The sequence below is a fragment of the Lepeophtheirus salmonis genome, chromosome 1, assembly GCF_016086655.4.
Source record: "Lepeophtheirus salmonis chromosome 1, UVic_Lsal_1.4, whole genome shotgun sequence".
NCBI lineage: Eukaryota > Metazoa > Arthropoda > Copepoda > Siphonostomatoida > Caligidae > Lepeophtheirus > Lepeophtheirus salmonis.
In genome coordinates, this window is record NC_052131.2 from 40,882,672 (window position 1) to 40,890,239 (window position 7,568).

Sequence of the window (7,568 nt, forward strand, 5' to 3'; positions counted from 1 at the left end):
CACAGGACAATGCAATTTTTCATAACTCATTTTCATACCATATGACAACTTTTCTGCAGTAGCCGTAATTAAAATTCGAAAAGAAATTGAAAATAAAACCGCTCTAATCTACATGTCAACCACCCAAAAAGAAAAAAAAGAGTTTCAAAGACATGAGAAAAAAAAAAATATCTACCTTGGGGCTAAAGTCTTTAAACATCATGAGAACTCTGATCTCCTTTGATTCTCGAGAGAATAAAAAAAAAAAATCTACAAATATATGCTTGTTGTGTACAAGTTCGGATATACCTAAAAAGTAGAGTTGCATTCGAGTATTACTCGAACTCGAAAAATACTTTAAACAAGATTTTTTTTTTTTTGTAAAATACTAGTTATTTATTCTGGATATTAAGGAATATTTGATTACATTCTTCCAAAATATCTTTTAAAAAACAAGACATAGTTTGTACTCGAACCACAAGTACAACAAGGACTTACTATTATAACTCTGCAGTAAATCCTCAAGGTTACTCTCGGTCTTAACTGGACACAATCTTCAATCAGGTTTTGAATATAATTGAATCTATTAGGGAAAGGATGTTCACAACTCAGGAATAAAAGTTATGACTGTAACATTTTAAGAATTATTTTTATGTTGATTTTATGGGTATGAGTATACTTATAAATAGGGACTCTTCTTTCACGCGATGAAGAAGTAGTTGCTTCATTCTGGGTCAGACGCCGAACTGACAGTCTCGCAGCCGCTTCCATGAGCATCAAGGAAACCTCCTAATATCCCAAAATATACCCCGCCCCTCAGGTTGTACAGGTGAAGTACTTAGCCTCAAGGCAGTTTAAACTACCCAGCCGCCGCATTTCAAAGCACCAAGAACCCCTTTTAATATGCTAGAATACACCCCGGCTACGTTTTGGGGCTTCTGTTCCCTGAGTTAGTTTAAATTCTTCCACTAACGCTTCCCTGAGTATCAGAGAACACGTTTCAAATCCAAAATAGACTCCGGCCCTTAGGTTGGAGTGCTGAAATGATAAAAATGCTATTTAAAGAACGTGATGGTCTCGAAGACGAGAAAAAAAAGTTACCAGAACCGTTTATGGAGCCATAAGAGCCTACATAAAAACAAATCAGCAAAATCCATCCATTGGATTTCACATTCACATTTAAAATATATTAATGAATTGATCAAACTTCGAAAATCGAAAATTGTTGTCTGTTGCTTTGTAACGTTACGTTTCTAATATATTTTTCTGAGAGCCATAATTTTGGAATGGTGCAAGAGGTCATAAATTGTTATATTTTGGAATAAAGGGCCATTTATTGTATTGTATGTATAACCCTAAATGTTTATTTTGCTAACTTCCATCCCTGACATCTCTATATCGTCCCATATGGAAAGTAGTGTTCTAGATTATCTACATTCTTATTAGTAATCGAATATAAATTTATTTTATTGTCAATCATTCATGACGCTACGCTACTCTTTTATTATTATGTCTTCTTTTTGAAAGAAATGTTGAGAGATTCAATGAAGAGCACTTTATACGATTTATTTATTGACTTCCAACTTCAGTTTCTTTATTGGCAATGCTTATAAGTTATATGATGTAATAATTTTGACTACAATTTTAAAATAATGTCTATTCTTTCGTGCGCGAGGAAAACTGCCTTGGAGAAAATTGCAATGGAGGCAAATTGCCCGTTAGGAAAATTTCCCGTATTTTGTTCAAACTTCATGATGAATAATAAAACATTATAAATTCGCTTAATATTATTTATGACAAATATCCAAAAATATTTGTTTGTTCCATCTACCAAGGAACAAGTGTGAGTATTATTATTGCAATATAGGGGGAGGAGGGGGGGGAGAATAAATAGCTTCGGGTTTCTTAAAATATAGTTGGACACTCTCCGTCCTCAGATTGGCCAGTGTCCCAGTGGTAGTGTGGGATTGTTAAAAACCACCACCATTACATCCAAGGAATCCTTGTAACAGTACGAACTAGTTCAAAGTCTGGGTCCTGGAGGTAGTGTGGGATAGTTAAAAACCAACACCAAAGCATTGCATACATCCATAGAACCCCTCTAAAATCAAAAATAGTTCCAAGGCCTTGGATTGCGTGGAGTACTTGAGGGTACCCTGGATCCTTAACAACGACCGCCAAAGCATCACAAACATCTAAAGAACCAAAAGATATTTTTAATACCAAGAAATAGTTTGAAGCCCTCAGGTTGGACGTGGAAGTCTTGGTAGTGTTAAAAACCAAATGTCATAGACCGAACCAACAAGATCTCACATTTGCTAAAAATTTAAAAATGTTATCCGCTATGTTAGTTCTATGAGTGTTATTATTCATCGTGAAGTTTGAAAGAAATACGGGCAAATTTTTCTCCCCGCAATCTTCTACGGGCTATTATCCCCTGGGCAGTTTTCCCACTACCCTATTCTTTGTATAAAATACATATTTGTTAACTACATATTTGTCAACTTTCTCTAACAACCTTGGCCAAAGCAACACTTTAGAAAATAGTATCTACTATTTAAAAAAATATCAAAAAAGGATGACCTGCAAGAATTATCGTATTAATATGTGTTTAGAGATAAATATTCATGCATTTTAACATCAGAAATACCGGAGTTTACCTTTTTCCCGATTGTTTCAATCCTTTCGGTTTTAATAACCTTTATATAATTCTGTCTAGGAAATTGTAAGTTAATTTATTTATTACTCGAATAACAATAAAAATTGTGGGTTTTATTAAATGAAATTTCATATTAAATAAATATAAATATTGATTATTTTAGATATTAACATAAAACTATTTTATTTTGTAGCAATTATGTACCTTCACTTCATAATGTTGCTTGAGGGCAATATTTCTTAGATAGAATATTTTTTTTTTGTCTTTTAGTATGTTTCTTGTACTCAAAACATTGCAACAAAAAAGAACAAATTTTTATATTTCCCCTATTTTTCATTCATGAGAAAAAGGATGAATATGGTATTACTGAATAAAGATCCTTATTAATATCAGCTGTTATTAGATGTTAGGTAAGAAATTAAATTACTGCTTAAACAAGAAAACCTAGGGGGGGGGGGTATATTTTTGCTCCGTCCAGGGATCTGATGAAATGAAAAAATCCTTCTATTTTCAACCTCTAAAAATTCAAAATTTTTAATCTTTCCTTTAAAAAAAAAGTATCTCTCCCACCGTTTTAAATTTTTGGTTTAAAAAAAAAAATCTTCCATATTTTTTTCTTTGTCAAGACCAGAATTTTCTTGATCTTATTCGATACTACTCTTCAAGTTTGAATAACAATAGAAAGTTTCTACGTCGCCTGATATTCATCCATAGACAGATTTAAAAGTTATGCGCCTCAAAAGTTGAAACTTTAGCTTTTGTGCATCTTTTTTTATTGCTAATATTTTAATATGAATTCTTAGGATTATTTTAATGTTTGTTTTATACCTATGGACATATTTTATCAACATTTTAGAGAAAATGCATGTAATAATGTATATTACCTGTTTACTATGTTTATAGTAATCATGTCTTTTAAGTTTAGGGATTTAATTATAAACTATAATGTTTATTTATATATTTTTTGAGCATGTAACTTCTCTAGACAGAGAAAAGAAAAGAAAAAAAATATTCATTTATTTTAGAGTTAAAAATCGGAATGAAATAAGTATTTGTCTAGATGGCTAAAGTTAGGCCCCTTTGAGGTAACAAAGTCAATAAATATTTTCAGTTAGAATTTAGACTTTAGGTAAATCTGTCTTGAAAAATACAGTTCAGGCCGAACTGTAAAACTGAGCCTCAACACTTATGAAAACTATGGAATGGATTTCAAGCTATTGCAAAATATTGCATCTTTGAAAAAGTGAATAGTGAACCCAATATAAATATATAATACACATTTTGCAATGAATATGAAACTACTCAAATTTTGACTCATTTCCCCTCATTTCTTTTGCTTTAATCCTCTTTTAATGGTTCCATCTTTGAACCATACATACAAATTGGGTTAAATTATGTAAGTTTTATTGATATTGCATGACTCGTTCGATTTTTTTTCCAATTTTTAGGCTCCTTAAGTCATAGTCGTTACAGTAAAAATGGAAGAAGGAGAAAAATACGTCGATCACATTTTGGACATGGTCCTATATACATTGAACATATTTATGTATGTCGTTGCCTTTATTGTATCTTTCAACCTTTCCTCCGAAAAGAAAAAAAGGAAGGTAGGAAATCAGTTAGTTTGTTGAGTTTCGGTCTGAAAATCTAAGACCAGTACTAAAGCATTATGATTTTACGTTGATCGAACTAACTCGGTCTAGATTTATCGGTCTTAAAAGACCGAATACTGTCTAGATCTGTCTCATTTAAAATTCGGTCTAGATTGATTATATAAATGAATTGTTGATGACGTCAAGTATATTTAAAAATTATGAACATGACCTACAATAACGTCATATGAAGTTGAATGTGTTGCATAAATTATGTTTGTAGAGCTCATAAATTTGGATAAAGGAGAAAATTGGTCAGTTGATTGCGACTGAAAGAAATTGCTCTATATCACCCCACCTTTCATACGGGAAAAAAAAAACAGAAAAAAGACCAAAAATCAATTGGTAGGTAACCAAGTCTGGGCCAATTATGCAATTATTATTCAGAAGTTACTTGGGATTGTTCACTGCTGAACATTGTTCACGGTAATTATACTCTCAACCATCAACACTAGAGGTCTCACTCGGTCACAGAAATAAAATTAGCAATTTTAATTCATTGCTTAAGTGGTTTGCTATTAATTGTGTGTCCTTTAGTTTTTATTAATTTAGATATCTCGTTCATGACTATTTAATGTATCTATTAGTAATTTGAATTTATGTATAAAAAATTTAAAGTCATATCATGTATTGCAAGCTCTTGGTATAAGAGCACATTTAAGGTAATTTCACTAGAAAAATTATTTAAATGTAGACTATTAGAGGATCTTCGTGTAGAACAATTATCAAATTCCATGGATAAAACATGGTACGGAAAACGAAGATCTAGAAGATATATCTACAAACAATGGGACGAGTAGATCACTTCAAGGAAATGCGGGGATCAAAATTCACTTATCCAAGAATATACAAAGTAATTTGAGTCTTAATAATATAAATGATACTTTCAACTGCATTGATACTACTCACCCTACAATAGCAATCCTGAAGCGATGCCTTCAGTTCTCCTGATTTCATCTCTGTAGGTATACAATTGTAATCTTCAATGATGGTATCGAGAAATTTGCGAATAATTTGAGCAAAAGTTATACCTTAAGGCATATTGATATGTAATTTTATCTCCTCTAGATACCATTCTCCTGATCGAACCTCCCTTCCGAAAAAGAGATACCAAAGCCAGACGTTGAAGCATTAGTATGAATTTCTAAGTATTGGTTGAATTTACAGGGCACAGGAGAGTACGAGTCTCTTAAATTTGACCATCATTTTACAAAGGACGACTTTGAAGGCTACCGACAGACCTCCTTCCTTCCTCTATTTCGTAGTATTCATCTTCCTCAGGTATCTCCGGATAGGAATCAAACTCCTCCGAAATATGAAGATGATAATGTTCAACTAGGTCTTCGAAAATCGGAAGAAAAGCCTTACAATCCTTAGACGAGAAATGATTGGGAGAGATTGAGGAAGTTTTTGAAAAAATTTCGTTGCATTCAAAATGAGTCTTAGCTTGATCCAAAAGCTCGTCTGCTCCCTTAAAGGACAGGTTGCAGGGCTTACAGACTGCACTATTATCTGAAGACTCCGATAGACTAGTTTAAAATCTGACTATAATATAGATAAATCCGTGTTATCGTCTTCAGTATAAATATGTGAATGGTGTCATAGGAAAAGCGACATCTTACGAAAATATATGAAAAATACTAACCATACTATTTCATGAGGCTTACAGTTGCGTTTCGCTACTTGTTTTAAAGCTATAATTCCAGGATATATTGAGACTGACAAAATTGGTTCACTATTTGAAAACGATTAAATTTCGGTCTACGGACTGAGGTTACAATCTGGAACAAAATATCGGTACAAATCAGTGTAGTCTCTACAGTCTTACTTGGCCAATTCTTCACAATTATTGAGATATTATTCATTAATAATTGTTGTACCTTAAAAGAAGCTAATTCTAATTCAACTAATCAACGTTCAGAACACTGGTTATGAGAAAAGAAGCAGAAACAAACATCAACAGCTGATAAAATACATTCTATATTTTTTATAATTGAGGTAACGCCACTGTAAAATATATTTTTATTATCTGGTTTTTGAAATAAATAATGCTTTACCATGATACTAAGATTTGAATAAATACATGGAATACAATTTTCATTGTTCAACAATTTAATCACGTTTTTTAAGATTGTTCAACCAAGCAAGGAACAAGATGACATTGGAGCTACAAATAACTACAACTATGTGGAATAACAAAAACTACGTAAAGGAGTGCTTGCATTGAAATGGCTGGTAATAATAACATCATGACGTGGTATTGAATTACATTCGTCTGTCGTTTTTTGTGGTTGGTTTGATGCTATATACATAGGTACATATTATATAATAATAATCAAAGACAAAATACTTCTTAAATACCAGATGTACATAACAAGAACAGCTCATCCTCACACCCAAATACTTATTTACATACTTTTGGGAATTCTTAGGCCTATGGAAGCATATTTCCAATTATGTACTTGATTCGTTTTAACTCAGGCGCAGAACTTCAGAACTAGATTTTTTAAGGGTTTCTATTTTTTTAATTATTTAAGGGTAGATTTCAATACCATCTTAAATAAAGGAGTTAATACTTTTTTTTTTTTTGAGGGAGCTTGAAGAGACTTGTTTTGGGTTAAGGCTCCTTAAGACTCTTAAGCCCTTCCTCTAAAACTGCCCTTGCTTAAGCTCATTTATTATTCAATTGGTTTCCTTATAGATAGAAAGGGTTCATTCTTGTGCTCAAAAACCTTCCAGTTACCCTTCCTTCATGAAAGCACCTGATAGGCGATTATATAAATTGTAGACCCCTATAGGCTTATATCATGATTATCCTTCCAAATTTATATAATAGAAATAAGACTATTATTTATTAAATCAATAGTAAAAACATGTTCAGTTTCGATACTGCCTTCTCTTCCTACTTTACAAAACGCCCCTTTCTACCATTGGTCATCACTACTGATGCCTTCTAGGTATAGTCTGACTTTTTTATAGAGTTTATATATATATATAATCCTTACTATTGTATTACAGCAGTCATATGTAAATATCAAAAGGCTTTATACCCCATTTACTCGTAGGCCTCATCTCCTAAAGCTATCCTTTTTATAAATAATCATATCTAATTCCAACGTATAAGTTTGAAACTAATCTAGGATGCTAATAACATAACATAGATTTACTTCAACATGATATATATTTGTGTACAAGTTGCAATGGCTGTATAAGTTGTAATTTCTTCGTCTTAAATCGATATTAGATTTCAAGATTGATCCTTCAAATTACCGACTATACAT

General features: G+C 32.1%; 1 long non-coding RNA gene across 1 annotated transcript; it reads right to left on the minus strand.

The window, feature by feature from the left end:
• Positions 1–4,809: 4,809 nt before the first annotated feature.
• LOC121128744 (uncharacterized) lies at positions 4,810–6,547 on the minus strand. The gene is made up of 3 exons (XR_005868270.2): positions 6,345–6,547; positions 5,933–6,294; positions 4,810–5,832 (listed from the first exon to the last, which is right to left on the minus strand). It is a non-coding gene; the product is annotated as an uncharacterized lncRNA (long non-coding RNA).
• Between the last annotated feature and the right edge of the window lie 1,021 nt (positions 6,548–7,568).